An 18,288-nucleotide genomic window follows, 5' to 3' on the forward strand; every position below is an offset into this window, starting at 1 on the left:
TATTACCAGCAGTGAAGGAGAAACTTCAGGAGTACTGTGCAACAATATATTCGAGAAGTGGTGTAAATCACATGTTGATACTAAAAAATTCCAAGGAACTTTTGGAAAAATTGAAATCACAAAATTTTACCAAAATCAATAACATAAAAACAACATAACAAAGACTTTTCAACTCTGTATACAACCATTTCCCAGGATAAATTTACAATATTTGTGTAATAATACAATTTGATGGGTAACTGCAAAGGATAGAAGAGGTAAGGTATACATTATAATACAGCTTACTCCACTTATATTGAAATCGCTTAGTCAAAGCATAAATCCGAAATAGCTAAGGATTTTGGGATTAACCCGAGTATACTTATGATGATATACAAGCAGCGTTCAGCAAGTAATTGAAGCGGTTGAGTTCGATGATTTTCTCCAAAAACATGAAAGAATGCGATCGGGGAATTATAATGAGGTAGACGATTGTCTTTTCAAATGGTTCACAAACGCAAGATCCTCAAACATGGCCATTTACGGCGGAATTCTTGCTGAGAAATCTGAATAGATTGTAATAGATAAACGATGACCAAATTGATTTGTTCGGGGTTGTTCTTCTTTATTTCAGATCGGGATTGAACTTTTAAAAATGGCGGCTTCACGTCAGTCGATTTCGCTTATATTGAATTACGGATATATTGAAATAATTTGCATGGTCCCCTGAATTTCAATATCTCCGGAGTAGGCTGTATTTACATTTTCCAATGTCCTTCTCTGAGATAGTATTAGCTTTATAACCCCATAAAGCGATTTGCTCAGCACGTGACAGAATTGCATACTATTTCGTTGAGTGTTGCTTAGTAATACACCTGGCGGGGATGCTGAGATTTCTTATTATTGATTTTTTTTTATTGATTCAAGGATCATTAACTTCCTCTTGCCATGCTGTCTTCTGCTGATTACGTTTATTTTTAGCTCACCTCAACGAAGTTGGGGGAGCTTATGTAATACCCTACGCGTCGGGTGTTGGCGTCCCAGGTTAAAGCTTTTGGAGCAGATTTCCTTTCAAGTACTTCTTTGCCCTATATTAATCAAAGATGCATGGAGGATGCTCCTAGTGTGTTTCATTGTACCAGTCAAGGTTTCAGATGCTGCAATTTCAGCTAAAGAGTGGCCAGGTTAATGTTTTTGGAGCAAGTTAAAGTTTTTGGAGCAGGTCTCATATCCAAGTAACTATAAGCCCTATGTTGACCAAACTTGCATGGATGATACACCTAAAGATGCACACTACCAGGCTTGCTTTGGATGCTGGATCTGACCTTCATTCCGAATGAATGACCAGGTTTAAGTTTTTGAAGCAGATCTCATTTTCAAGTAACCATAATTACTATGTTGACCAACTTGCATGCATGATACATCTAAGGATGCACACTACCGGACTTGCTTCGGATGCTGGATCTGACCTACATTTTCCGAATGAGTGACCAGGTTAAAGTTTTTGGAGCAGATCTCATTTCCAAGTAACTATAAGTCCCATATTGACCAAACTTGCATGGATGATACACCTAAGGATGCACACTACCAGGCTTGCTTCGGATGCTGGATCTGACCTGCATTCCGAATGAATGACCAGGTTTAAGTTTTTGGAGCAGATCTCATTTCCAAGTAACTATAAGTCCTATGTTGACCAAACTTGCATGATACATCTAAGGATACTGTAACACACTACTGGGTTAGCTTCGGATGATGTCCAGATCTGACCTATATTTTCTGGATGAGTGATCAGGTTAAAGTTTTTGGAGGAGGTCCATTACTAAGAAACTATAAGGGCTATCTGAACTTAATTTGCATGGATGATACATCTAAGGATGCACACTACTGGACTTGCTTCGGATGCTGGATCTGACCTATATTTCCCGGATGTGTGACCAGGTTAAAGTTTTTGAAGCAGGCCCACTTCCAGGAAACTTAAAGGTCTATCTGAACCAAACTTGAATAGATGCGGCATTAATGGACGAACATTCTCAAACTTGCTTAAGATGCTGGATTTGACTTACATTTTCTGGATGAGTGACTTATTTTAAGTTTTTAGATAAGTCCAATCCCAAGTAACCCTATCAGACAAAAATTGCATAAATGTTGCATCTAGGGATGCACACTACTAGATTATTAGTTTAGTGGGATTTTGCCTTTCTTAAAGACAACATTCGTTGAAGTGAGCTCTGTAATCTCTGATTACCTATGTTTAGGTAGTGTCTGCAAATGCAGATAATCCTTACCCAGATAAACCAGAGAGCAAACATTTACACAACCTCATCTACATGTAGTTTAATGTATATGTATAAAGGAGTATTTCCAGATTCAAAATGGCTGTCGAATGTGTGATAAAAAATGCAGCAAAAACAGTTGGAGAAGGTCCCCATTGGGATGACATGACAAGTACACTTTTCTATGTGGACATACAAAAAAACTCCATCCATAGATTTAATCCAGAGACGAGCGTTGACGATAAAATAGAACTGGGTAAGCAATAAAATGTGTATCTAGTGTGTAGCTTACCTTATTTCTACTTTAAATGACACTTTCCAAATATTGTTGAAATCCCAGTTTTTATTAAAGTGGTACACATTTACCAAAAGGTCAACTTTCTTTGTTTGCAATACAGTACTATGGAAATGAACAAATGTTCTAATCCTATTTCATGCAAGTTCATGACGAAAAATAAAAAAAAAACTTAAATATTTATCTTAGGTAGTCCGATCCTCAGATTCTGAAAATCAGCAGTTAAGTTATTGAAAATGCGCACAAAATGACTGAATTCACAAAGTATTGTGCATTCACCCTTGGTATTTCTTCAAAGTTCATCATTATTATAGTAAATCATAAAATATGGAAATATATTTAATTAATGTGGTAAAATTAAGGATTATCTCCCCCATGCATAACCCTGATCCTTCGACGTATTTGGCTCCAGTCTTTGGCACCCTTTTTCACCTCTTCATAGTCTTTTTTTATTTATATATTTTGGATTTCCAACGTTTCGGCATGAGCATCACTTAAGAAACATAATTTGTAATTTTCTGGTGCATCAAAATTAGTACCGTATATGCTTTACATTAATAGGGAAAATTATCAAATCTCAAATATATTTTCAGGAAATGCGAATGAAAAACCCAGATATACATTTTCTAATTGCATATTGATCAACAAATATATACTAGTATTGGAATAAAAAAAACTATAGGTATCCAGACATTCGGAGAAAGTTGCATTTTTTCACACTTGTACTGTATTTTATGAAGCCCCGTTCACATGCGCTGATTTACTCATCAGGTGCAAATTTTGAATGCATGCAAAATCTGCACCCGGATGTAAATTTGAGCGTGTGAACGCAATTGTATATATACAAAAAGTAAATATATAGATGTGCAAATGTAAATCTGCATCTACCCAGACCAATTTACTTTTACTGTGTATTTTTTTTTTATTTACTTCATTTGGTATTTAATACATAATGTAAAAAATTTTCGCTATCAGTGGAAGACATCACAGATCACTTCTAATTTCATATCATGTTAATAATCTTTGGTATCTGAGGGTAGATCAAAGAAAATTTGATTTCGATGAAAAGTATTTTTGAACCGTTATGTGGGCACAAGTGTAAACTTTTTATAAAACAGTTTATAAGACTTCAAAGAACCTTGGATCATACTGAGATGCAAAAAATGAAAATTGTTGCAGGAAATGATTTCAATTTCACGCTCTATTTTGAGACTTAATTATTCAAACCATAAATTTAAGAGTTATCCTTCCTGGCTGAGAAGCGGATATCTTTAAATGCCCATTTTAAAAAGAATATGTTTATGAAATACATGGTTGTGTTTAAATTTGGACTACGTTGAGTATGTTTTTGGCCGTAAAATTAAATAATTTTTTTTGTAGAGGACACTGTAGGATTTGTTGTACCTGCCAGAAAAGGTGGACTGATAGCAGGTGTGGGTCGTTGTCTGGTACATGTAGACTTGGACACCAAGAAGGTTACCAAATTCCATGAGGTAGATAAGAGTCTTGAAATACGTTGAAGAGTCTGGGCAGGTAAGCATTTGTATACTGAAAATGTTTTTTCTTTGACATTCTGATGACTATTTTCAGAACAAATGGTACTCTTTACTCCCAGAATGTACATGTACTCATAAAGCTTCATTTTTCCTATACATTTTTCTTGCAGGAACGATGGGTCCAATTGATCCTGAAGGCAAAAAAATTACAAAAACTGGTAGCCTGTATTGTCTTGACTTGGATGGCAGTCTGCACACAATGGTGAAAGATGTCGGTGTTTCTAACGGTCTTGCTTGGTCGAAAGATGAAAAATCGATGTACTACATCGACTCGACACCACGAAAAATATACCGCTATGATTATGACGTAACCACAGGACAGATTTGTAAGATTTCATACTCAGGAAACCAATATTGTTATTAACCCGTTCTTCCATCGAAGCGATAGTTATGTCTTGCAAAAATTTTCATTCTGTCGGAGTTGTTTTAAGGTAGAGATTGACAGGTTGTCAACAAAAAAACTAACCATTGAAATTTTCTGAATTTTATATACATGTATGTTTGTGTTGAGTCTTTGTTCTAAATCTTATTAAAAATTCAAGGTAGGTCATCGGGCTAGTTTAAGAGAAATTTGATAATTTTGATATAGCCTTCATCACCCACTGAAGAGCTGAAAAAGCAGGGTAAAATAATATAAGAAGAAGATATGAAAAGGGCTATAAAATTTTTATTGATATATCAATTATTATTTGTCTTATATGAATTCAAACATCTGTCTATATGAATTAATATTTGACATCAATCTTAAAATTATCAAGCATTGTAAGTGAAAAACAGAATTACATTCACCAAGATGCATGGTCAAATTACATTAAAATATTGCCTATTCATTGCTCAAAGACTCACACTTCTGCTTCCACTGTGAAAAAATTACCCATCAAATTTCTTTTTTTATCGCATATTATAGTTAGTCAATAAGTATCTTAAATTTCAGGAAAAAATCATACTACATAATGGGGTTTAATTTCAACCTGTCACAAGTTTATTATCTTACACCTTACCCTACCCCCTTCCTTTACAAAGGATGCCCTTTTGAAGAATATGGTGACTAAGAGAGATTATCAAAGAATTCATCAAAATATTTCACAGAAAATGAGTAAATTCTTTGTAATATTCTTCTAAATTACATTTTATATCACAAAAGCAAATATTTATACATGTACATCCTATAGCTAGACACATGTTGCCCTGGTTGACCTTTTTGCACTTACATTCAAAAAGATATGAACTTTGAAATTCCTTTATATCGTTAAAATTGACTTTGATAGATTTATTATACATATGATTCTTGGATGAATTATCAATGACAATATCTTTTGACCAATTCTGTGCATAAATAAACTGGTCTTTTAATCTCCCTTTGACAACATTGGTATTAATTTCACTTTCCTTCAACAATTCCTTTTTCATTCCAAATACATGTATAAGAAAACCCAGTGATTATGAAGTTTTGTAAACGGAATCAATCCACAGTATGTTATTCTTGTTTTAAAGATATTCAAATAAAAGCATGAGTTATGTGTTTCACTGTTTAATGAAGACTGCCTGGTCATCAGTAGTCAGATATTAATACACTAAAGCATCACATGGTAAAAAGTACGGGGAAATAGAGAGTGATTCGGGTATCATTACTACATACAAAAATAATGTAATAATTTACATAAGAACACATAATATATTAAAGGTAATAATTTGTAACTTTAAAGTATAGATTTTACACACAGGTTCATAAAAGTTAGAGGAATCCCACCATAAACTGTATATGATGGTGTACAACTTTAAAACTCAGGATGTAGTTCAACAAAATAAAGTGAATACATTCAATAATATCTAAGTTTTTCTTGAAGTCCAAACTCCTCAAGTAATTTCAAGAAAATTGGAATTTCATTTGATACAACATTATGACCTGCAACTAGAAAAGGATGGTTTGATTTAAGAAAATCTAAGAAATATAACAATGCTTGATGAATGTTGATGCTACATGTACATTTATTACCATTAAGATTCATTTGGAAAAAGTAAGATAAACTTGTTATTTTGCTAGCTATAGCTTTTTGGCTTATTGGCTGACGAAGATCAATGTAAACATGTATGAATCTTTAATTGCCATCATATGCATCCAGTTGTGTCATGTTTAAGGAACCAGACAATTCCATTGATTCTATGTCAATACAACAAAGGTGTTATTTTCAGAAGGAGCTCCAATGAGCGGAATTCATTCTGTATATTCAGATTTTGAAGCACATATCTAATGGGTGGGATACGTCTGTTCCTCTTTACTGTATCCTTCTGGTAGTTCTTTTTCTGAAATGAATAAATTATTTTAATATTTAAAGAACTAAAATACATGTATTACTTCTTTCTTACACTGCAAACATGGTATGACTATGTTTGTATTATGAATATAAAACATTTCTGTCAGATTATACTGTAGCAATACATTTTTTATATATGTATTCATCAAATTGTCATGAATCGTTTAATCAAATGCATATATAGTCGGAAATTGTTTGGAACAATGAAGTGTCTAAATAAAAAAAAAACTTGGTATATATAGATAAAGATTAAATATTTTAATTTCTCAATGTAGGTCACACTCTAAGGCCAAGATCATGGGGTTAAAAAAAGAAATAAACATGTGAAATACAAAGACCCAGCTCTAATTGTTCAAGAGTTAAGGCCAAAGGATAAAGTTTTTGTGGAAAAAAAAAGTACATGTACCTGTCCATGACACATTTTCAATGCGAAACAATACATATAGCAACTAGCAACATACTGTACGTGTACTTAAAAAAGCAGGCTTCATATTTTAATGGCTTTGGTGCAGACAACAATGCGCTAATTCATGAATACTGCTAAGAAATCATTTATAAATACAATATACAGCAGGGACTTATATAGCGCGAATTCATGATTTTGCCAACAATTCCACACCCAGTAATTGCGCAAAATTTTAAATACGCCAATTTATGTACATGTACAGTAACTATTATATGTAGAATTAAAATACACTTTTTACATCATTCTTATTCCATGGTTTTTAATCCAGTTTTGTTCCTAATTACCTTATTGACATAATTCCAATATTCTTTTGTAACACTGCAGATGACGCTTGATTAGCCAAGGATCATGTATGTCCATAAGATCTGTAACATGAAGAAAAGAGGATAAAAATAAAGTAGATAACTTGATCTACATGTATTTAAAAGATATTGAAGAATTTATTAACAATTCTGATTTAATTCGTAAATTTAATTTTTTGTAAATTTAGGTATGATAATGTGAAGAAGTCAGTACATGTATTGTTAAAAAACCATGTCTCTTATAAGTTTTTTAACAATACTGATTTCTTCAGATTATCATACCAATTCTTTGATGTTTTAGTTGAAACAATCACATTCAAATTAGAAAACATCTTTACATTTTATAATTCTTAGTTATTCAGTTTTTAATTCAATGTACAATGTTTTTTTTTTTTTTTTTTTTTTGTATGTCTACACACAAGCATTTACCGGTACATGTATTTAAGTCAATAGAGCACCTGGCTAGTGATGCAGGGGTCCCAGGTTAGATTTTCAGTCCAGCCATACATTTTCCTCCTTTCCTGTCACACATGTATGGTACTTTATGTACAGTTACTGTAGCAGATCTGTCTTGAATTTTCCTGAAATTTGTATATGAACTTTGAAAAATTATTGACTTGAGAAAATGCTTCTACATGACTGTTAAAGTGTATACAATAGTTTGTACATTATGGTGTGTAACTTAAAAATATAAGGACTAAAAATCTGAAATTTAATAGAATTATAATAGTATAAAACACCTCCTTTTTACCCCCCCCCCCCTTATCAGAAAAATTTCTGGATTTTCCCTGATACATGTGCAAGTGTAAATTGGGAGGAAAAAATAAGAGAGGAAACAAATTAAGCTTTAAATACAAACCAATGGCTACTTTGGAGTTAATGGCAAAAGAACCCTTGATATTCCTCTTTCCAGATGACACTTGATTTGAATGCCACATTATTTCTGCAGAGAAGGCTGAATATACTGCCTTAGCCTAGTCCATATCTTGCTTCACCTGTTGTATTTAATATTTCTTTTAGTATTTATGATATATGTTTATAATCAGGGCTCTTTTGAGCATACAACAAATACATAGTTACATAAATTTATTACATGTGCAAAGATATTACATAAACTTGCATAATAATTTAAAAATAAATTTGAATACAGCACCATTGAAACTATAATTCATCATCTATGTATATGGATCATAAGTTAACAAGTAAAATACTTAATATGCAATGTTAAGTATTAAACAGGTCCAGTACAATCAGTACATTTAGCTGCATAGGTAGAATTACCTACAGACGGCTACTGTAACTTTATTTAGCTACTTCGGGTAGCTTTATTTAGCTATTTCAATGCAACTCTTTACAAATTTGCTTTTTATTTCAAAAAGACAAAAGATCTAGAATCGCAAGTTAATGTCCACTATTATTTATACAAGGGATTAATATTTAAAAAGCGATCCAAAGCAGAGAAAGTTTACACATTTCTGCATTTGAACGCTTTAAGCAAAATATGGATTTATATTGTTTGAGTAACTTTACACAACCTCGTGTGCATTTAGGCACAGAAAAGTATGATTACTTCACATTGTGCTAAATAATTACCAATCCAGCCTTTATCATGTTCACCAGAAATATCTGGTCTTGTTATTTCATTCAAGAAGTAATAGTCTGGTCATATAATAAGTTTGACTTTGTAGCTAAATAAAACTACTTTAGGTAGGTAAATAAACCTATGTAGGTAATTCAAGCTACGTAGATAAATCTAGTGTCAGATTGTACCAGACCTGTATACGTTAAACAAACATGCACCGTAGCCGTAAATATTCACCTGATGTATCTGAAACGGACACTGCAAACAAATAATTTGTTCTGCAAAAAATTTACTTCTTCCATCATACCAATTAACATCTGCAGGGTTATGGTCTTTAATGTCTATATTAAACATCAGGCACAGAAACACGTACCGGCACCCACGTGGTGCTGCAGTGGACAAGGAGTAGTTTCACCAAAATTATGTTCATGGTCGGTTTCAATCTCACTTCCATTTCGATTTTTATTAAGGTGCTTCAATTTTGAGGACCGTGAAGATTTACTAGGTATGGAAACTTTGTCTTTTAAACGAGGAAATTTTCTCGACTGCTTTCGTCGGCCATCTTGTAGCATAGACAATAATGTGTAAATGAGGACTATTATTTGGCGGCGTTGCGGAATCCGGAAAAACAGCACGTGCTAACATGCGAATTCTATCAATCACGTGATTGCTATCGGTCTCTACCTTAAAAGTCTTATCTAAAAAAATAAATAAATAAAACAGTCATTACTAGTACTAGTATATTGTTCTTAAGACTTTGGACTTGAGACTTACAAACTTAAGTAAAACGGCCCCCGATTAGTAAGATTTCATACTCCTAAAGGTATTGCAGTAATACAATGTTTTAATTAATTTACCCTGATTTTCATTCCATGTGCTCTGATATAACGAATAACGTTTACAATAAATCACAATTATTTTCCCTAGCACTAAGCTTTAAGCTTGTTTTGTTATGAATGTTGTTATGATACGTGGTAATTTGCAAAATTTGCGTTCACATTCTAGCCACATAAATGCAATTTAAGCGAATTTTAGCCGGTATATTGGCCTTTTTACATAATATGTAATTATTGCTAAATCTGCAGAACATAGCTTTGCAAATATTTTCTTATTGTAGCTAATCAAACAGTGATTGTAGACAACGCTGAAAAAACCATATTTAGAATTCGGTTTTCCTGACGGCATGACCACTGATACAGAGGGTAAATTATGGGTAGCATGCTTCTTTGCCAGTAAAGTAATTCGATATGACCCCCAATCAGGTATTTAAACGTTTTTAATCTTTTGATGAAGAAATAATTTCGATACTCAGAACTTTCCAATATGCCCAGTAGTCTTGAACTCTGCTCACAGTATATTAAATTATGTTAAAAAAGAATAAACAAGTTCTTAGATTGCAAGAGTAGTCTTTCATAAAACGTTATTGTGTCATGGTGCGGTACTTTTTCTTTTGAAGTTAGCCATACTTTAAATCAGATAGAAAACCTTTGGCTGAATTCCAACGTACTATAACTTCTAGGGGGCGGAGCTTAGCCGTACAATAACTTCCAATATACTGTACAATAACTTCCAAAAGAACTCAATACTTTTGAAATTTTTTTCTTCAATTTCTGTAAGCATATACAACATATCCAGAGGAAAAATGAGAAACCTCACAAAATTCACCCCCCCCCCTTTCGATCTGAAAATGCATACGTGAAAACCATTTTCATGAGGATTACATGTAAACTCATTAGTTAACTAATTCAAACAAATATTTTAAAAATACACAGACTTTCTTGAAATACATGTATTAAATTAAAACAAGATAACTGAAATCTAACAATATTGAAAACGCGCAGTTCGATGATTCCCTTAATCATGTTAATAGCAACTGTTTTCTGAGTTCTTTGAGTTACATGCAAACTGATACATGTTCGTATATACTTGTATCTGGACTATTTCACACTACATTCCATAATTTTGATACCTGTGGCTACAGTACTTTACTCGGATTTCCTCGGGACATGCAAGCGTATCCCAAGTAACAGTAATGTAGCGGGTCATACTGCGGGCGGATCCAGGATTGACTCGGATTTCCTCGGGACATGCAAGCGTATCCCAAGTAACAGTAATGTAGCGGGTCATAGTGCGGGCGGATCCAGGTTTCCAGTATTGTGCCTGTATTTGTTATGGTTTTTGAAATACTCATACTGCCTAAATTAATCCATCTAATACAATTTCACACTCGTTTAACATTGCTTGATTTTTCAATGCAACCATCTTCTTCGTACTTTCTGCTTTGTTTGAACACTGGGCCAGCTGGTCACTAGCTCTTAAAAGATGGACCTAGGCTTATGACGTAATGTCGCGTGCAGTTTGGTGCAGAAGGAGTGACTATGCAAATGACCATGACACAAGACATTTACAGACACTTTCTTCCGTTTGTAAGGAATTTATTGTACAGAGAGGCGTGACAGTCTCGTCGCTGCGCGACTCGACTGCCACGCCTCTCTGTACAATAAATCCCTTACAAACGAAAGAAAGTACTGTAAATTTATACAACTTATTAAAAGTATAATTGAGTTTATACTTAAGTAACACACAAAATCTCTTCATAAGATTTATATATAGTATAAAGGCATATAAATGTAAAATGTACTCAGTTTTACTTTAATAGGTCAACAATTGCAGACTGTCAATTTCCCTGTTGCAAGAATAACGTCATGGTGTTTTGGCGGGAAAAATTTGGATGAACTTTACGTCACATGTTCCGCTCACGAGGTCTCTGAGCAGGAGTTTCAGAAATATCCACTGTCTGGTTCTGTGTTCCGAGTTAAGGGCCTTGGTGTGAAAGGTTTTAAAGCACAAATATATGAAGGAGAAATCAAAGAGCGTTGAAGAGTGTAAAATACAGATATGCAACCAGAATAACGTATTAAATACAGGAATATTCAAGCAAAGGCTTTCATTGAATATACTCCCAATTAAAATATGAGAGTTTAACTCGGAAACATTACGGTTTTGTAGAGTAGGCTTTCTCCTATAAAATCTTTCTTCCCTGAAAACTGGCTCTAGAGAAGGATTCCCCACGGAAAAAAGTCCCCAGGGCAGGATCCCTCCTCTTCGGAAGAGTAGGATTTTCCCAGATTTCCAAGGAAATCCTGTATTTGATATCCCATTCTGTTTATTACTTATAGAGAAGGAATTACTCCATTGCCATTTTTCCCCTCCCATGCACTTAAATATAAATTTATTCCTGTAGGCATTTTTGGTCGAAATTTAAAAAAAAATAAATTACTGCTTTTCTGATGCCATTGTCACTGAGAACGCAACGTGTTCTATAAATATATTTATTTTATTAATTTTGGATTTTGATCGAGACGATTTATTTCAATCTGGATTGGTTTAAATTTGAGTATTTTCTTTAAGCAATTTTATTTTTTAACTTCTTGTCAGCTACGATTGTCTAATATTTCTTTTCTATAGCAGACTTGTTTCTTGAATATTTTATTCATAGATTTACATAGATAAAATATAAACAAATGATTTTTTATAGTCATAATTATTTTAATTTTTAGAAATACTGTAAAATATCCGACTCTTCTTCACACGTTTCATAAGATACCGGTATTTATATCATGTAATAATTACCAGAAATCTTAAACTCTAGAGTATCTTAGTTGCAGCCAAGGCATTTCTTAACTTCCTCGGGAAAAAAAATCCTACGAAATAATTAAGAGCTTATCTCGGTCTTTCAATGCTAAAATATTTTGAAGAAGATGTTTAAGGATCCGGGTGGGGTGGAGGGTTGTTTATGGGAGAAATCTACTCTACAACTTCGGTATTTTGTTTTATTTGGTAGTTCCTTATGCTGCATATCAGTTAATGTTGGTTCAATTCCATGAAACATGATGTTCAAACTGGTCTTAAGGCTAAAGAATATCAAAAAGTATAAGCCATTTTAACTTGTTTCCTAGAATGAAGTGGGCAGTTTCAACCGCATGAAAATTCTTATATGACGATCAAGAAATGCCGTACGCCCTTACCCAAAAGACACCAGGAAAACCTTCTGGGCGTAGATTTATTTATATTTTGTGGTTCAATGTTATTTTAGCATTACTATTATAAACTAGTGCTAATTGTAACGGGAACCGTTACAGATGTTCCCCAAACGGCTCCCCAATCCCTTATGATGCCCCATTCCCTACAAGCTTCAATAAATTAGACAATACTTTTGTAATATAGATGGACACTTTATTTTTAAGGGTATTTTATTGGAAAACTACTCCGATATAGCCATATGGGTATTAGCCAATCAAATTTCAGTGCATGTGCTTGCACATGTTTTCTACATTTTTCACATTTATTTTCTTATAGTGTCTCACAATACATACATTTGTTTTAAATATTAAAGAATTTCATTGATAAATAAGAGAGATGTGACCATTTAAGTATTAGCCAATCAGAATTCAGCATACGCGCATGCATGGCCTTGCATTCAATTTTGATAGTATCATAATGTAGGAGTTCTATGTGCCTATCCATGTCATAAATTTCATCCTGTTTTGTTGAAAACCAAGGGAGTTAGAGACATTTACAGTTTCAACCAATCAGATTGCAGCACACCTGCATGCACATGTTTTCAAGAAATTTCCTATATAACATGTTGTAGCACCTTATAATATATACTTATATTCTAAATTTCAAAGTATTTTGCCAAAAAACAAGGAAATTATTGAGATTTTTGTATCAGCCAATCAGAGAAGAGCGCACGTGCATGCGCGTGAGTTCACGCTAATTTGACCATGTCATCTTGTCTAGACTACTAATATATCTTTATATTTTGAGTTTCAAAGCAATTCATCAAGAAATATAAAAGTTACGGCTTCACCAAGTATATCAGTCATTTCACTCATTGCACGTACGCGCACGTGCATGCATGTGCGCGCAAAATGACCTTCGTTCCGAACACCTACACACCATGCCTATTAACCCTAAAAAGGTTTCATGTCAATCGGATGAGTGGTTCTATGAGAACATTCCCGGACAAAAAAGTACCGGAGAAGAAAGTAGAAAAAAAGAATAATAATAACTAGACTCTTGTTGCCATGGCAACAAAAAAGTCTTCCGTTCTTCTAAATCTGTAAGAATTTGCTTTTTTCTGTGTAAAAAACATACATATCATATTTACTGTGAAAGAAAAAAATAACTGGAAAAAAAGTCCTTTCAGTACTTAAGGTACTTTGATTTTCATTATCAATCTTGTATAATGCATTTGGCACCTATAAGAGATATACGTAATATATCATTAGCAATTAAAAAAAAATTTGTTTGCAATCATTTCTAAGACAAACAAACAGACGAACACCGTACTAACATAAACTTCACTGTGTGTATGTTTTGGCATAATTGTGTATGGTGTTATAAAAAAATATAATGAATTAAGTTAGTATCACATTAACCTAAAGTATCTGAGTTTTGTAAAGTTATAATATCAAGATTTGACAGCAGACCTATAAGACAGATTATTCAATTACAGTAATTTTTCAGCAATCGATTGATTGATTATACGTATGTTGTTTAACGTCCCTCTCCAGAATTTTTCACTCACATGGAGACGCCACCACTCGCCGGTGGAGACTGCAAATTTTTGTCCCATACTTTGGCACTTATCGCAATTGAGCAGAGGGGAATCTTTTTTATGCCAGCACCTTCTGCAAAAAGGGACCTCGATTTATACGATCTCATCCAAAGGACCGGTCTCCACGTCCCACAATCGAAGTTCATAATACCGAGATATTTTATTTTTTATTTTATTCTATTTTTTCACAAGTTTGTTGCATCAGATTTACTTAAGATCATACTTCAAGATCATTTCGAACTCAGGCTACGTAATTGCAGTGCATACAGTGTCAAGTGATTTTGATTGACAGGTCAACACAGGTGCACTTCGTGTGATACTTTTTAAGCTGAAAAATATACAGGATGTGACCATGACTGACTATGAAATCAGAAAACATTTAATTAAGAATGGGTGTGACCGATATAGAACTAATTTTTGCTCTATGTAAATGGATAGGAGGATCGGGATTAAGAGGGAATCTCTCTCTCTCCCCCCTCTCTCTCTCAGACGTAAATTGAACATTTCATAATGACAAATCTACCATTATAGAATATGAAATTCTGTATACAGGTAAATGGTAATTATATTCACATGTTCCAGATTTAAATCTAAAACGAATATATAATTCAAATGCCTAGCTGCACGAACGTCTCCAAATATTAATCAAGACGGGGGTGGGGTGGGGGGGGGGGGTGGGGGGGGAGTCTTCAAAGGAATTAGATAGTTTTATGTTTTATGATTTATAAGGAAAAGTACGGACGTCAGTTGCATGTACATAATTATATATCATTGCATAAAATTGTGTTCATTCAGGTATACTTATCCCACATATCAACAGACCTGTGCAATTTTTTTTTCATGTTTTTTTTTTCAAAAGAAACATATAGCGTACCATTATTTCACACAGAATCGCGTTTTCAAATATTTTTTTTTAACTCTTTGAGTATTTCACAAGAATCGATGCCCAAGAATCGTCTTTTCACATCTTTTATAATTCCTTGGGTATATAGATTATAGATCATGTGTCATAAATAATTTAACTTTTTATCAAATTTACATGTAATAACAAAATCTAATCTACAGATTGATTTTCTTTCTTTTAAGTGGCAGATATCAATTTATTTATAAAGGCTTTAAAACAGTACTGTATTACAATTTTCTATCGCTCAATTCCTTTTTGAGTGTATGTAATATTTTTTTTAATATCGAAAATAAAACTCGGAAATCGGGATAATTTCGCATTCAAATCATAGAGAATAATAAATCGTCTGCATTATAGAAGGCTTATAACTATCGTATTCTGAACTTACTATACGAGATAGATAAAACTGCATTCCTGTCCATCACTATAAATGTATACTCAGTGCTTATAATATATTTACTTGAATTAGGTACCTAGCATATATATTAATTTTTTTTTTTAGATATATTCATGTGTAAATAAATTAACTGTCAATACAGACTTACACTACACTGGCAACTTTAAACTATACATGCATTGGAAGTGGTAACCAACGTACTCTTATATTTAGAAGAGTGAATATGGAACGTCTAAATATTTTGATATGGAGAGTGTATATGTCTCTTACGTCATCGATACTATTTCCGCCTTTATCTCGAAAGTTCTATTTTCACTTACAAGTCAGAGTTATCTTTCTTTGCCCATTGTTTACACACTAGGTAAATAGGGAAAATGAGGGTACCGAAAATCTGCAAAATGTGGAATCTGATTTCAAAACAAATTATATATTTAATATTTGTAGAATAACCTCTGTTATACATAATAATATCTTGAAAAAATATTAAAAAACAAAAAAGTTGAAAATTGACCAAACACAAGTTCACTTCCAGTTCGGACAGGAAGTACCGGAAACACACAAAAACAACTTCGAAACAAAGAGAATGTCATGATCTAATACTCCTGTAAATTTCACATCTTTACCTCAAACCGTTTCCGAGAAAAATTCCGGACAAAAGTCCATTTAAAAATTAAAAATTCGGCTGTAACTTCGGACCGGAAGTGAATTTTTCAAAAAACGGAATTTTATATAAACTTCATATATCAGCCTACTATCATGTGAAAAATTGTGAAAATCTATCCAACCATCTCTGAGTAATCGCGCTCACAAAATTTGGGAGGAATAATAATAATAATAATAATAACTAGACTCTTGTTGCCATGGCAACAAAAAAGTCTTCCGTTCTTCTAAATCTGTAAGAATTTGCTTTTTCCTGTGTAAAAAACATACATATCATATTTACTGTGAAAGAAAAAAATAACTGGAAAAAAGTCCTTTCATTACTTAAGGTACTTTGATTTTCATTATCAATCTTGTATAATACATTTTGCACTTATAAGAGATATACGTATATCATTTGCAATTTTTAAAAAAAAATTGTTTGCAATCATTTCTAAGACAAACAAACAGATGAACGAACACCGTGCTATCATAAACTTCACTGTGTGAACGTTTTGGCATAATTGTGATGGTGTTATAAAAAAATATAATGAATTAAGTTAGTATCACATTAAACGTAAAGTCACTGAGTTTTGTAAAGTTATAATATCAAGATTTGACAGCATACATGTACCTATAAGACAGATTATTCAATTACAGTAATTCTTCAGCAATCGATTGATTGATTGATTATACGTATGTTGTTTAACGTCTCTCTCCAGAATTTTTCACTCACATGGAGATGCCACCACTCGCCGGTGGAGACTGCAAATTTTTGTCCTATACTTTGGCACTTATCGCAATTGAGCAGTGAGGAATCTTTTTTATGCCAGCACCTTCTGCGACAAGGGAGCTCGATTTATACGATCTCATCCAAAGGACCGGTCTCCACGTCCCACAATCGAAGTTCATAATACCGAGATATTTTATTTTTATTTTATTCTGTTCTTTCACAAGTTTATTGCATCAAATTTACTTAAAGATCATACTTCAAGATCATTTCGAACTCAGGCTACTTAATTGCAGTGCATACAGCGGCAAGTGATTTTGATTGACAGGTCAACACACGTGCACTTCGTGTGATACTTTTTAAGCTGAAAAATATACAGGATGAGACCATGACTGACTATGAAATCAGAAAACATCTAATAAAGAATGGGTGTGACCGATATAGAACTAATTTTTGGTCTGGATCGGGATTAAGAGGGAATCTCTCCTCTCTCTCTCTCTCTCTCAGACATGTAAATTGAACATTTCATAATTATAGAATATGAAATTCTGTATACAGGTAAATGGTAATGTTATTCACATGTTCCAGATTTAAATCTAAAACGAATATATAATTCAAATGCCTAGCTGCACGAACGTCTCCAAATATTAATCAAGACGGGGGGGGGGGGGGGGGCTTCAAAGGAATTAGATAATTTTATGTTTTATGAATTATAAGGAAAAGTACGGACGTCAGTTGCATGTACATGATTATATATCATTGCATAAAATTGTGTTCATTCAGATATACTTATCCCACATATCAACAGACCTGTACAATTTTTTTATCATGTTTTTTTTTTTTTTTTTTCAAAAGAAACATATAGCGTACCATTATTTCACACACTCTTTAACTCTTTGAGTATTTCACAAGAATCCATGAATCGCCTTTTCACATCTTTTAAAATTCCTTGGGTATATAGAGTATAGATCATGTGTCATAAATAATTTAACCTTTTATCAAATATACATGGAATAACCAAATCTAATCTATAGGTTGATTTTCTTTCTTTTCAGTGGCAGATATCAATTTATTTATAAAGGCTTTAAAACAGTACTGTATTACAATTTTCTATCGCTTAATTCCTTTTTTGAGTGTATGTCATATTTTTTAAAGGTGCTTAGACACAGATTTGAAGTTAATATTTTCTCAAAATGTCTGTATAATATCACGACTTATATATTGCAA

The 18,288-nt window shown here is 33.1% G+C and overlaps 1 pseudogene; it reads left to right on the top strand.

The window, feature by feature from the left end:
• The first annotated feature begins 2,330 nt into the window (after positions 1 to 2,330).
• LOC133184638 (regucalcin-like) lies at positions 2,331 to 11,653 on the top strand (annotated as a pseudogene).
• Positions 11,654 to 18,288: the final 6,635 nt, after the last annotated feature.

The sequence above is a fragment of the Saccostrea echinata genome, unplaced genomic scaffold (genome assembly GCF_033153115.1).
Source record: "Saccostrea echinata isolate AGI-Se365-2 ecotype Australia unplaced genomic scaffold, CSIRO_AGI_Sech_v1 ptg000010l, whole genome shotgun sequence".
Taxonomy (NCBI): Eukaryota; Metazoa; Mollusca; class Bivalvia; order Ostreida; family Ostreidae; genus Saccostrea; species Saccostrea echinata.